Raw genomic sequence first — 16075 nt, forward strand, 5'->3', positions numbered from 1 at the left:
AGTTCTCAGGGATTCCAGACAAAGTTCTCTGGGCTTCCAGACGAAGTCTCCTGGGCTTCCGGATAAAGTCCTCTGGGCTTCCGGATAAAGTCCTCTGGGCTTTCAGACGAAGTCCTCTGGGCTTCCAGATAAAGTCCTCTGGGTTTCCAGATGAAGTGATGTGGGCTTTCAGACGAAGTTCTCTGGGTTCTCTGGGTTTCCAGACGAAGTTCTCCGGGCATCAAGACGGCGTCCTCTGGGTTTCCAGAAGAAGTCCTCTTGGCTTTCGGACGAATTCCACTGGGTTTCTAGATGAAGTCCTCTGGGCTTCCAGACGAAGTTCTCTTTCAGTAATTTATCGTTTTAATCATGCACATTGAATACTTCTCTTATTTGGTCAATGTATGTTGAAGCAAAAAAAAAAACAATATATACAGTTATATATTATACACTTATTTATACTGTCGCAAATATAATGAATACTCGTACATAGCATACGCAGTTTAGGCAAGCTTTAAAAGTGTACTTTAATGTCGTAATGACATATTTTCGTCGCATATATATGTTGATATCGCTTACAAAACAAACAAAAAAAAATATGACGCTAACATTAGCAATACCAGAACAATAACTAAAAGAATACAATTTTACGATATTTATATAATTATAGGTACAAGAGTCATTAGACCCACTGTTACAGTCATCACATTTAGCTTGCATAAAACATTCACTTTATTATAATGCCCATAGGGGGCACCTCGTACTCCCTAGACACGAACTCATTTATTAGAAATGCACCCTCAGAATCCACTAGATGGCTCCACCGTTATCAATCGTTCTCGCAGCAACTCATAGGTTAATCTTTCTCCCAGCAATGTTACCAAAGTAGTTCACACGTACTCACACACACATACAACCAGCCATCCGAAGCGCAATAGCTCGCAAGATAGTACACAGATTAATTACACAGATTTGGCAGCCGAATCGCTGCTGTTCCCGATAGCTTGTTGAATTGTATAATCTCCGCCGTCATCACATCCAAATACTACAGCCCAGGCAAATATTGTACCACACACACTACATATTGTAGCAGGAGAAACATAGTTAGAAACCCATTAAACTGGACGCCTCAAATCGGAAACCCTACAAACGGCAGTCAGTGGACAGTTTCATTCCTCTTTGTTTCGAAAGTCCTACAACCGAACCACCCTCGCCTCGCTCGTATAAGCTGATAAGATAACTCCACTCTGTTGGTTGATACCTCTTCAGACTATTCATTGTAATGAATGTAACTAGTTCAAGTGGGCTAAGTTCAAGGACCAGGTTTCCCTTTATTCCGAAATAAAATGTTTTAGAAGTCTACTGTTATAATTGTAACTTTCAACGAAAACGTTATGTTATACCACACGGGTCGAGACTCGTCAGATTTTCCAACATTTTCGGTTTGGAATAATCTCACTTATCCAGTAGACTGCGCTGATGCGAAACGTTACACCTGCAAGCGCCTCTTGTTGTGAACATGAAAACTTGAACAGTCAGCCAGTGCTGCGTCTGTTCATCTATGATCTGAACCATGTCCATCGTCTCTTTTTTATCGCTGTTATCAGGTTGACGATTGCGGTTCAACCATTCAACATCCATTGTTCGCAGTGCAGACAGTGCAAATGGTTTTGCGATGCAACAAGTAGGTACATGAAATAGCTGCAATGCGACCGCAACTCGGAATGAGTTCGTACCTACATGGTTTTGATAAGCGAAGCGAAATGCAGATATCGTGGTTTTGATGACATCAGCTTCGCAGTCGCTACCACTCGAACGGTCGAACGAAGTTCAGTTTCGAAGGCAGCAAAAAAAAAAGTGGCAGCAAATGAGGTTTCGGTAATTTGGGTGGGAAGTGATTGATCAACCATGAAGCAGTACTTGAAACCACATGGTTGGTGGTTGCTAATTGGGACTGAATGACATCATTCCTGTTTTTATGGATACAGAACACGGGCAATGACTGCTTTATAAGAGATACCTGTGCTCGTGATTGTTTGCGTTGACGTCAATGGCAGAAACTTCTACCTATTAACTGGGTGATATTCAAATCTACACAGTTTCACCAATTGGGTTTGTCAATCAATCAAATTGAATCAATTTTAATAAATTGACTCATCCTTCTCTGCCCTTAGTTGATATTTAATATCTCGTAATAATACAATTGTTAACAGCTACCCGTACACTATATTTGCAGCAATATTCTTGGAGAAAATTTGATAAGTAATTGAACAGCTGCTGTTCTATTAATCGGTCTTCAAGCTCCCATAGAAATAAACAACTCCAAATGGAATCAAAATTGTTACCTAGTGAAATTTCTTAGAATCTATTTCTTATCACTACGTCCCCACTGGTACTTGGCCTGCCTCACTTCAACTTAGTGTTCTTCGAGCACTTCCACAGTTATTAATTGAAGGGCTTTCTTTGCCTACCATTGCATGATTTTGTATATTGTGAGGCAAGAACAATGATACTCTTTGTCCAGGGAGTCGCGAAAATCTTCCCGACCCGAACGGGAATCGAACCCGGCCGTCTCCGCATTGGCGATCTATAGCCTTAACCACTAGGCTAACTGGAGATTGCTTCTTGGTATTCCCCCTGTAGTTTCTTCTGGGATTTTTTCGGAAATACCTTCTGGGATTCCTCAGGATTTTGCTTCTCAAATTTTTGCAGAACATAAGTCTAGGTTTCGTTCAGGATTTCACCTGGACTCTCTTCTGGCAATAATCTTGAAGTTTCTTCTGGAATTTTTAGAATCAAATGGTCCTTTTGAGCCCCTGAGCTTATTCCCAGTATACCTAGCAGTCAATCATAATTCAACCATCGCGCAACAATAACGAAAATGTCGCAATCTGAATTTGTTGCGACATTCTACCCAATGCGACACAGGTTTGTTCCAACTTGAACAGAATAGGACAAAGATCGTGCACAACGAGTTTAGAGATTTTTAAGCCTTGCATTGTGATTTTCGAGTGGTAACTTCGAATCGGTAAACACTGCAACGCTGCTGAATATGTATCATCAAAAAGTTTCGACATTGGGTTAGTAATAATTGATTATTCACGAGTTTAAAAGTACGCAACAAATTCAGCTTCCGTTTTGTCTGAAACAAAAATTTTCGAGGTCATGTCATTAACTGTTACCAGTTGGGATGAAGAGTAACTACCCCGTCTTCTTTGTTGCTTGTTTTGTGCCTCTTTTGTCAGAAAATTCTCTTCACTGATACCTAGTGTAATTTCTTCTGGGATGTTTTCAGGACTGGATTCTGAGGTTTTTCTTCTAACATTTCTTCTGAAGATCTTTCAGAGACTTCTCGGAGAGTTCTCACTTCAACTTTCCTGGATTTTGTCTGGTGTTGTTCCTGGAGATTCTTCTAAGATTTGATTAGAAATTTCTTTTGGTGCTCCCTTTCATTTTAACTTCCCACAACATCTGATATACATCAAACAGTGACTTCTTAGATTTCCAAAGAAGTTGCCGGAGTTGCTCTTGGAGTTCTTTTTACGTCTTTGTACCTTTCTATACACCTTCTCCCTCCTATTAAAATATACTTATGTATATTAACACGCTCCATCGCTAGAGCAGAAACTGGTTGAAAACCCCGTTTCTCTTCCTTCCAATAGCACTATGTCAATCTATTAGACAACGCTTACGAGTTATGCAATCAAGCAAACTGTGCCGCATCATCTTCAGAGTTATGAAATATGAACACACTAATCTCTTACCTTACGCCGGGCATCCACGTACCTATGTGTGGACCCTTCTGCCAACCGTATTTCTGTATCTCACCAACACTCCGACTTCCGCATGGATTTGTGCTGACGCAGAAGTATATTCAGTCTGCTGTGGTTTCAAACGATTACAATCATCGCTTCCTTCCCCTTCTCCACATTGACCAACAATCTGACGTGGCAGGTGTCATTGTCGCCTAAAACTAGAAGATCACCAACACTCACACACTGAAGATCCCGGCTAGTCCCCTGGCAGATGTCTCATTGATTCCTTGTGTGAACGTAGCTGATCTGCGTTACTGGAGTAGCATCCACGGATGGTCAATCAAGCTCATATTTTTTCAGGAATTTCTTTTAGATTTCTTCCGGATATTTCTTCTGGGATTATTCCAGATTGATTGATTGATTTGTCGTTATTTAAGAGACTTTCAGCCCTTGGCTGGTTCGTCTCTATTATTCCAGAAATTTTTTACTAAGATTCTTCGAGAAGTTCCATCAGGATCCAGAAATTCTGCTAGGATTCCTCCAGAAGCTTTTTCGGAGTTTTTGGAAAACACTCCAGAAGCTTTTTCGGAGTTTTTGGAAAACACTCCAGTAATTATAATAGAAGGATCTACATGAAAAATTTTAGAATGATGTCCAGTACTAGGTCCAGTATGAATCTCAGAGGTATTTTCGATGATGTGTTTCACAAAGAGCTTCCTGAGAAATCCCAGATGGAATCCTGTATGAAAACTCAGAAGGCACTCCTGGAGGAATTCCGTAAGGGCTTGTCAATAAACTACGTAGACTCTTAGGGGGGGGGGGGGGGGGGACGGCCACCTCCGGTCTGGCCAAAGTTTACGCTCCATAAATATTCCGAAAATTTGTATGAACAAAAGTCTACGGAGGGGGGAAGGGGTCTGAGATTGCCCAAAATGAGTCTACGTAGCTTATGGACAGCGCCTAAAAAAGTCCAAAAGAAACTTCAGAAACATATCCTTGAGAATTCTCAGAAGGACCGTGGAAGAAATTTGTGGAAGAATTATAGAGAAAATTTCTAAAAATAATCCTAAAGGAACTAATGCAGGAATCTTAGAATGATTTTCACAAGAAATGAATCCAAGAAATGAATCCAAGAGTTTGATTCAAACTTTGATCAAAAACGGGCTAATTTTTGAAGAAACCAGATGACCAGAAAATTCATAAATATGCTCAAACTAGCTGGCCCGGCAAATTTTGTCGTGCCGTCTTGTGGTGGTTTGACAACTGTTGAGCTCAAAAAAGCACCGCACTCTAGATTGATTTCTTTTCGGTCATATTGATTTTCTTCCCACCTCATGGAAAATTAGTTCTTTATCAATTTTCTTACTTTTCTAGCTGATTTTCGTAACTTTTTGTACATACAGGGGATAGACAAAATGATCGGGACAGGCAAAATTTTCACTTTTCAAAAAATGTTCAATTAGTTGTCACTTTTCGAAAAGTGCATCAAATATTTTCAAATTTTTACTGTGATTTATTCAACTACTTGTGTATCAGTGAACAAAATTTTGAAAAGATCGAGCTTTTCTGCACGAAGTTATAAGCATTTTAGAAAAAGGTAGAATTATTCGATAGCCATCTTTGAGCTGTTATATCTCCGGATTCAATGAACCGAATGCAATGAAATTTTGTCAATCAATGACTTATATAATGATCTCTGAAAAACGTTTGACTCTACTTGAAATTATTAACAAGAGAAAAAGTTATAGCGATTTCAATAATTTTATGATTTTTTAGTAAATTGGTCTATTTTTAATATGCATCCCATTACTTTTTCAATGAATTGCCGCCAATGATGTCACTTTTTTTCTAAACATATCTGTATTCAAGACAATTAGAGGGAATTTTAATGAACTACAATTAGCCTCTTGAATTTTGAAACAATGTTGAAATTTAAGAAAATTTGGTTTTTTATTAGAAAAATAATCTAGTCGTTATAATTTTCTTCCGTGTTAAAAATTTTAAGTTGAGTTAAAAGTTTCTTAAAGCTCATTATATAAGTCATAAATGATCAAAATTTCATTGCATTCGGTTCATTAAATCCGAAGATATAAAAGCTCAAAGTTGGCTATCTGATAATTCTACCTTTTTCTAAAATGATCATAACTTCGTGCTGAATAGCCCGATCTTTTCCAAACTTTGTCCACTGATACACAACTAGTTGAGTAACTCACAGTAAAAAATTGAAAATATTTGATGCATTTTACGAAAAGTTACAGATAATTGCACATTTTTTGAAAAGTGAAAATTTTGACTGTCCCGATCATTTTGACTATCCCCTGTATAAACACAGCCACCACGAATACGAACCGAACCGTGCAAGAGTCATCCTGATCGGTTCAGCCGTTCTTGAGTTTTGTTGCCTCAAAGGGAGATCAAACTCATTTATATATATATACTAGCTGTCCCGGCAAACTTTGTCTTGCCAGGTCTTGCCAATTGTGTGGTGGTTTGACAGCTTTTGAGCCCATAAGCACCGCACTCTAGATTGGTTTCGTTTCGATCATACTCATTTTATTCCCCAGTGATAAAAATCAGTACTTTCTATTGTTTTAGCTCGTTTTCGTTACTTTTTGTACATACAGTAAGGACCTGATTTTGTCAGCCCCATTTTGCAAACAACTTTTTGCTCCCATTACCATACGGTCACATTTTATGCAATTTATTAATTTTTATCATCAATCTACTGCTGAGATGCAGAACATAGAGGGATAAAAAGTATGAAAAACTGTTTCAGTCTTTGAAGAGAGTAAAAAATGTGTTCCGAAAAGAGGCTGACAAAATCGGGTCACTCATGTATAAACACAGCCACCACGAATACAAATCGAACCATGCAAGAATCATGCTGATCGGTTCATCCGTTCTTGAGTTTTGTTGCCTCAAAGGGACTTCAAACTCTTTTTTATATATATAGACTAGCTGTCCCGGCAAACTTTGTCTTGCCATTTTGTGGTGGTTTGACAACTGTTGTGCTCAAAATAGCACCGCACTCTAGATTGATTTAATTTCGGTCGTGTTGATTTCCTTCCCAGCTCATGAAAAATCAGTACTTTATCAATTTCGTTGCTTTTCTAGTTGATTTTCGTAACTTTTTGTACATATAAACACAGCCACCACGAATACGAACCGAACCGTGCAAGAGTCATGCTGATCGGTTCATTCGTTCTTGGGTTTTGTTGCCTCAAAAAACTTTAAACTCATTTTTATATATATAGATATAGATATAGATTGGCCGAAAATGCTTGTAATAAACTTAAAGGAGTTCGTTCTTTCAATTCTTTAACTTTAGTGCCTACGCGTTGAACAAATAAATTACACTAATAACTCCCAACTTCCTGTGATGTCGATGAAAGAGGCAAAGGTCTCTGTTATTCTCTTAAAAAGGCATCCATCTAACCATCAGGTATCAGTTGATTTGCTGCAGAGGAACGTTCTCCCATATTTTGGGAAATTTGTGCCATCCATCCCGAGCAAAGTGAAAAAATCTCAATTAATAGCCTAAGAAAAGCTCAATTAGGGTAAGAGGTAAAAGCACTGAAAATAATATATCAAATTTTCTCTCAGAACTTCGTCATCATAGCACATTTAGCTATTGATAAAATCTAATCAATAGCAGTGAGCACGGTAAAGGCTGGGTATTAGGGTGGCCCACACTTATATGAAAAACAAAAATTTAGAAAAATACCAAGTATTACCTTCTAAATCAGTTGTTTTGGACTCCCAGAAGCTACGTTCAAAATTTGAGCAAAATCGGTTGAGCCTAAGGGGGCGCTCAAAACGCTTGAAATTTGTATGGGAAAACTTGGCCAAATGTATGCAGAAATTTTAAGTTTTCGAATTTTGCCGCTAGGTGGCGCTGTAAGCTTTCAATAATAAAACCCTTTGGTATTATTGTAGGTGACTATATGTCACACAACTTTGTCGAAGACCGCGAAGTGATCCGACGGCTGTGAAAAAAGTTATACCCTAGGCAAAGTGAGGCAAAGTATTGAGATTTCATTATTGATATTATTCCTTTGCATGTATTGGAAAAATAACAAAAAAGATTATCCTCACTTTACTTAGGGTATAACTTTTTTCACAGACGTTGAATCACTTTGCGGTCTTCGGCAAAGTTGTTTGGCATATAGTCATCTACAATAATACCAAAGGGTTTGATGGTTGAACGCTTACAGCGCCACCTAGCGGGAAAATTCGAAAACTTAAAATTTCTGCGTACATTTGGCCAAGTTTTCCCATATCAACTTCAAGCGTTTTGAGCGCCCCCTTAGGCTTAATTGATTTTGCTCAAATTTTGAACGTAGCTTCTGGGAGTCCAAAACACCTGATTTAGGAGGTAAGACTCGGCATTTTTCGAAATTTTTGTTTTCATATAAGGCTTCAGGGGGTTTCAGGAACGTTCCAGGGGTTATGAAGGTGTTTTTGAGGGTTTTTACTGTGCTCTAGGTGACCTCGGTGGTTTCAGGGGAAATCAGGGAAGTTCCAGATGGTTAAAGGTACGTTCCAGAGAGTTTTAAGGGGTTTCAGGGAGGGTTCTTGGGGTACCACCCTGATATCATTCAAAACTCCAAAATGACTTGAAACTTTTCTGAAATCCCCTGGGAACCCCTCAAAAACTCTTAAAACCTCCTGAAAAACAGTGATGCTTTGAAATTCCTCTGACACATCCCTAAGCCCCTCTTCACGGACAGAAATCAGTGCGATTTGAAATAACAAACACGTTTGTTAATTTTCATACCAGACTAATAGTAGCATCAAAAGGCATAATAGTTGTTTTTAAACCTAATTCTTGGTTTGAATTAAACCGATAGGTTTGTTGTTTCTACTTCCAAAGTATCATTCTGGAAATTTCAGGTAGCTAAGATTCTGCTGTCGAATGCGCTAAACAATCTGAAACCTTAGTTTCATTCAACCCACCGGGTAATTATTTCAAACTATATTTTTGTTGAGAGCAAAAACAACAAACAGATTAGTTTGGAATGAGCCAACATTTTGTTGTACTTTCGGCATTGACCAATCCAAATTCCTGTGTGGTAGTGGTTTGTGTTCAGATTTCCCGTGTTAAGCTATCTGTAAGAACTTTGTAAACATCTTTTGTTCTCACGTATATGGATAGGCTTGCATTAGGTTTCGTGAGACATTTTTTGGACAACTCTTTGGGAACCCACCGCTGGCTCTTGCATTGTTTCAATTTAAAACTTCAGAATAATAGTCGGATAGTGAAGCGTTCTGCAAACTTTCAATATTTTTAGGTAAGTAAAAAGCTATAATTGTTGGCTTAGTGAATAAAAGCAAAAATCGTTTGTATTTATTTTAATTCATCATAGATCTCAGTACCTGATGAAACGCAAAACCTGACTTCGCCGTTCCAGCTTATCGGACCCATGGACGCCATCTTGACTACCTTTGCTGGTTGTTAGCACAGATATCTGGAGAAGCTGCAACAAAAAGCCATTTCTACGTCAGATGGGGAAGAATCGATAGACATTCCTTGTCGTAAGGCAAAACACACCGGAATTTAACGAGAGAAAAACAAATTCCTTGGGTTAAAGCTCTCGTTTGTCTAACAAGAACAATATTTAGGAAAATAAAACAATGATACCACATTTGCCCACCGGAATGCTCATCGGAATTTTATAATGAAGGTAAAATCTATATACATATAAAAATGCAGTGGCATACGTGGGACCGCGCATAACTTGCAAAGGGATGGTCCGATTTGCTCCGTCTGAGTTTTGTTCTGTTAGTTTTTACCCAAGGAAGGTTTATGAGACGAAAAACATGAAAAAATCGAGAGTTTTTGGAAATCGGGTTTTCAAACATTTTGAACGGGGACTTGGTGTTGGCTAGGGACCTGGATCGTCAAAAAATGTAGTAGGCAAGACGAAGTTTGCCGGGGACAGCTAGTTATTTTGTAAATAAAGACAAATAAATTAAATGTATCGAAAACCAATAATTTATTTTATTTATTATTTACAAAGAAAGAAGGGAAGAGCAGGGAATTTCAACCGGAACAAATAGTATTTTCATCAATTTAGTGCGTTTGTTGCAAACTAAAAATAGTAAAAAACAAACCAAAAATATTAGTTGAAACAACTAACGAAATCATTTGTTTTCGTAGTTGTCAAAATCAAACAACTAACAGATTGGTTGTTTCAACCAGATGTTTGTAGAATTCAACCACTGAAGCTCCGTCTTAACTACCGCGGTTAGTGAAATCAAACTAATATTCCGTTTGTGCTAAATTCAACCCGAATTTCCGGGGGAGGAGGGTGGAGGGTTGTTAACACCCTCATGAATAGCCCTCATAAAAACTCCATGAAATTCACCTGCGAGCCTCCTCAACCCGCTCAAATTCATCGGAAAGCTTCTTAAATGCCCTGAAACGCATTGAAACGCTTTGAAACGCCTCTAAACCCCCAATAAACATCCTTGAAATCCACCTGCGTGCCTCTGAAGCCCGCTTAAACCTCCCTTAAACCTTCTGAAACGTATTAAAACGCCATGAAACGCGTTGAAACACCTTGAAACGCTTTGAAACGCTTCTGAAACCCCCATGAAACCTCCGTGAAACTTACCTGAGAGTTTCTGAAGCCACCTGAAACGCTTTGAAACACCTCTGAAACACAAATGAAATCCATGCCAAACGCAACTTAAAGCCTCTGAAGCCCCCTAAAATACCTCTGAAACCTTCTAAAATGCCCTGAAAAGCCTCTGACCCCCCTCCCCCCAAAACTCCTTTGAAATCCCTCTGACCATCCCCTTTTTACATCTCTGAAAGCCTTGATCTCCTTCCCTTTACATCTGCAAGCCACTTGGCCTTCTTAAAGTTGTTTGCAACCTTGAAATCCATTTAGGTGGAAATTCTTTTTAGACAGTCCCGACTCGTTACGTGAGGTTCGGGTATATTAGGTTAGTTTTCTTATATAGCCAAATATAAGCACAAATTTCAACATCGTGTCAAATTTGGAGATGATTACTGTAGTTCACTTAAACTGCTTTTAATTGAATTGAATATAAATACGTTCTTAATGGCGTTCTTAATGGCTTTAAACTTGAAAACGTACTGGGATTCATGTTTAAAAAGACCAACTTTCAATGTTTTTGTATATTAAATTCAATCGTTAACTTATTTTATAAAAAAACTATATTAAGTTAAGTCAAACGATTTACAAAGATCATTATGTTAGATATTTATGTTCAAATTTTTACCTCATCGGATGATTGAATCTGCAGATCCTTACCATTAAATTTTATTATATTTTTTCTAGAGAAATCTGACTTTCAGCCTCAAAATTTGCCAGGATGGTCAAATGCTTCTAATTATTTTTTCTCAATTTTTTAAAGGAATAACTAAGTATTTTTTAAGATTTTTTATATCAAAAATAGATTCTACGTACAAGTTATAAGAAGGTTTCTCGACTTCCCTGGGCATAGGGTATCATTGTGCAAGCCTCACAACTCACACACTCATACTCATACAATAGCAGGCAAAAAATGCCATTCAATTAAGAACTGTGAAAGTGCTCACAGAACACTAAGTTGAAATGAGGCAGGCCTAGTTCCAATGGAAACGTAGAGTCTTATAGAAGAAGACAATGTACGTAAAATCTATGTTTTTGATATCAGAAATCTTGTTTTTTTTTGGTAATTTCATTAGTAACCACCTGTTTCCAAAAAGAATAAGACACACATGGAGGCGCATGATTGTTGGTACCAATGCGCAATGGTCCACGGGCCGTAATTAAGTGGAACAAATTAATTACGCCTAAACTATTAGATTTAGCTAAATGCTGTCTTCGGGAAAGTTTCTTCATACTTTTTGAACATTTTTTTCAATAATGTAAAATTAGAGTGGTCCAAATGGTTCTCAAGATTACAATGTCAACTTTTTATTGTTTTCATATAGAGCAATGAAATGTTCTACAAAGTTGAAAAGCACTTAATTTTGAACAACTTTACCAAAGAAACCATATTGCTATCTCTTATGGTTCCAGAGATATTATTTAAAAAAAAATAGGGTGATACCGGAAAAAAAGGTTTTTTTTCAATAACTTTTTATTCATTGATTTTTCGCAAAAACTTTATTCCGAGCAGTTTTAGTGCATTTAATATGCAACATTTTTTACAAAAACAGCAAACTTCTATATCCTCAATTTAAAAAGTTATTCATGGTTTTCTTCTAAAAATGGCCTATTTTTGACACTGAATATCTCAGAAGGGCGCAAGCCGATTTCAAATCTTTTGGCCTTGTTCAAAAGATCTTATTTTCATCTTCCAATGGTGTAAAAACGAAAAGGGTGTAAAACTGCTTGGAACAAAGTTTTCGCAAGAAATCAATGAATAAAAAGTTATTGAAAGAAAACCTTTTTTTCGGGGATCACCCTATTTTATTTCTTTAAAAAATAATATCTCTGAAACCATAAGAGATAGCAATATGGTTTCTTTGGCAAAGTTGTTCAAAATTAAGTGTTTTTCATTGCTCTATATGAAAACAATAAAAAGTTGACATTGTGATCTTGAGAACCATTTGGACCACCCTAATTTTGGATTTGTGAAGAAATGTTCAAAAAATATGAAGAAACTTTCCGGAAGACAACATATAGCTAAAACTAATAGTGTAGGCGTAATTATTTTTTTTTCCACTTAACCATTCCACGGACCATTGTGCAATGCTATCCATGTTAAGTGGTATCTTACCTAATGGCAAAAAGAATTTTGCATCAACTAACCACCCAATCAACTTTAAATAAAAAATGTTTAAAATCATATAGTTTTAGTAATGTTTTCATTGCATCGTAGTATCAAGAAAATATTGCTGAGTTGCTGTTAAGTCTTTGAAATGCCTTTTAACCTTCCGTAACTCGCGCGGTTGACTACCTGCGTCAGCACCACGCTAATGCTGAGTACAAAAAGCGAGATTTTTTCAACGTGTTGTACAAAATACAACAGCGCGATCGCTCGAGGGTTAAATGAGACCGTTTTTCGTTGGAAAAAGAAGAAAGTTTGAAAAATGGCATCTTACTCCAGCGAACCTTACATGGCTAATAATAATTCATGTTCAACAAATGTATTGTCAATTTCGAGAAAAATGTAATTCATTAAGGAAGGTAACTGTTTAAATAAAACCTATGAAGCATTCATGCTTTCACTTGTGAAAGCCCAAATTTCATCATTCTTACGCGATAACCAACCATGAAAAGTCTTGAAAGGTGATGTCAGGATATCGATCACCCCACAACCGACGACATCGAAAATAACCTTCTAAAACCAGCCTAGTCATCGTGTCACTTCAAAATCAATATCAATCAATTAGTACAAAGTGCAACCAACCACGAAAGTGGCAAATAGAACAACACATCACATCACCCATCCACATGTTTACAACCATTTTTCCCAATGGTTCCTCCCTACTGTAGTGTGTACAACAGCAATGGCATCAGCGCCGACTCATGGTTTGTCTGGCAGGCTGCGCCTGCCTGCGTCATGGAAAAAACCATCAACCATTTCAACCATCAGGCAGGGTGCAAAGAATCATGGTTTTGAGTTCCAACACCGCGTGACCGTGGAATACAGCACGCAAGCAAGCAAGCAAGCAACCCAAATCCTCCATGGTTGGGTCCGGCTGCAAAACAAACACCATGCTTTCGTTTCATCGTTGTCGTCGTCGTGAGAGTCTTTGTGCTTCCCCGAATCTACCCAGACCCAGTCAGAGAAATGTTAGTAGGAATAAGCAACGAGAAAACAAGCTGGTTTTTTGATAACAAACCATCCAATAACAGCTGACTACGTACAACTACAAAGCGGCGATGCACACGAAGTGTGGGTGCTGCACACTGCCCAAAGCAAAGCAGAGTGAGTGGCCGGTTCGTGTGATTGTGTGTACTAGCAGGAATGTGGTTTACGGAGAGACATTCATACGCTCAAGCAGCCAGCGAGGGTGAGATCTTGCTGGGTGCCACTGGCTACCGCAGTGGACGAATGTATTGCGTTCGAGGAGAAGGCGGAAGGAACGCACAAGGGTCAGAAAGCCCGCTGGATGGGGTGCAGGGATATAGGGCAAAGGGATGGCCGTGGTTGCACAGCATGATGGAAATTAGTAATGCGCAAATGAGGTTTTTGGATTTCATATTTCTTGGAAATCTATAGCTATCTTCATTCTCTGCGTTGATATTTAATTGGTTTGATCAGACATCTTCTCAAATATTATGTTTTATTGGAAATGATAATAAATAATAAATAACTTTGATCTGAAAATATTCAATAGAATCGATAGCCGATTGGGTATATGTATAATCCTGTAAACAAGTCTATTTCCGAATCCTCTTCAAATGAGATATTTTTAAATAGGAAGTTCAATACCATACAATATGCAAGGCAAAATGTTATTTTGCACCTATTTGGGTACGGTGAACTGAAATAAGCCTGTAGGCTGATCAACATTTGAAAAAAAAAATGTAATTTATAAAAATGGACCCGGAACGGGAATAGAACCCGCCATCGCGGGATTGGTGATCCATAGCCCTAACCGTTAGGCTAACTAGAGACCCTTTGCTTTGCTTTTCTTCTCAATTTATTTTCAAAATATTAGACTATTCGGAATTGATTCAGATTCACAGACTACCTTCGAAAAATGCCAATAATATTCACGGTGAATATCATTTGGCCTTTTTCAAAGGTAGTACGTGATATTTACCTTAAATATTCGAAAAATAGCGGTTTTTCCGTGACTTACTTGCAGAACTGGTCTAGCCGCACAAGCTTTTTATGTAACATATTCTCAGGTTCAGCTTCTAAAATGAGCTGTAGGTGGTTGAGTTTAGATATGATGAAATGAAATTTTCAGCACTGTACTTTGGAAATTTCTCATTCAATGCAATTGCATCTACTCTGACAATTACTTCGGTAGTTTATTTGGCATTTTTTTTCAGAAATTTCATCGGAAAGTCCTTCGGATTTTTTAACTTTAATTTCTGAAGTAGTCATTTCAAGAATTTTTTTTAATCGGCTCTACAAGTTTTTGGTATTTTTTTTAGTAAACTTTTCTACTTTCTCCAGCAATAGCTCATAAAATTCCTTGGGTGGTTAACTGGGAGTTACTGTAGCCATATCGTCGTAAATTTCTTGGTAAGTTTATTTAGCAATTGTTTAACACATTTTTCTGGAATTTCCGAAGAAAATTCTTCTAAAATTGTTCAGCAATAATTGTGTAAATTTCTTCTGTAATTCCTATGAGAATTCTTCGGGCAATTTCTCCAGAAATGCTTTGCAAAATTCCTGCGAAAGGTTACTTTGGGAAGTTTTTCAGTTTTACCTTTGGAAAAAATCTTCGGAAATTCCTTGTGTAATTAATTCGGCAATCTCTTTGCAAATTATTTCGATAAATTTCTTTGTACCATTTTTCGGCAATTCCTTCGGAAATTGCTTTTCAAATTAGTAGTTCATTTAGTAATTTCTTTGAAAGTTGTAGCAGCAGTTCCTCTGGCGATTCCTTCAGCAATATTTTTGAGAATTTCTTTGAAATTATCTTTGGAAAATAGTTCGCTAATTCTTTTGGAAACAACTGAAGCTTATCTTTCAAAATTCCTTCGGCGCATTCCTTGAGAATTCCTTCAGAAATTTTTTTGCCACTTTTGCCAGCAATAATCATGGACTTTTGCCAGCAATAATCATGGACAAATCGTCAGCATATTCTTAAATATCTTTTTGGCAATTTTTTTGGGAATAGATTTGATCAATTTCATTGGAAATGTTTTTTTAGTTCAATCTGAAATTTCCCCGCAATTCCTTTGAGAATTCTTCCGAGTTTTTTCTACGGAAGTAAATAGAAATCCTTCGGATTTTTAGACCGCAAATTCGCTTGAAATTCTGTTGTTGAATTCCTACAACAATTAAGAATTTCTGTATTTCCATAGGAAATGTCTATAGAAAATGACGTAATGGCCGAAGGATACGCTGAAGGAACTGTGAATGGAACTACCAAAATAATGGCAAGACAAACTTTCAAATGAATGACCTACAGAATTTCCAAGGGATTTAAAACAAATCTTATTTAATTACCTAGAAAGTCTTTCAAAACTGGCTATAAGAATTCACAAAGAATTGCTGATTCAAAGCAATTGCTGATCAAATGTTTAAAAAAAGTTACCGTAGCAGCTAACAAAGATATAACTGAAGAAATTTTCAAATAAAATCCAATGTAAGAATCAAAGAAATCGCCGAAAGTATTTGTGAGAAATTTCTGGTGAAATTTCCAAATCATTTTTCAAAGGAATTCTAAATAAATTTCTATGGAATCATTG

The sequence above is a fragment of the Aedes albopictus genome, chromosome 1, assembly GCF_035046485.1.
Source record: "Aedes albopictus strain Foshan chromosome 1, AalbF5, whole genome shotgun sequence".
Lineage (NCBI taxonomy): Eukaryota > Metazoa > Arthropoda > Insecta > Diptera > Culicidae > Aedes > Aedes albopictus.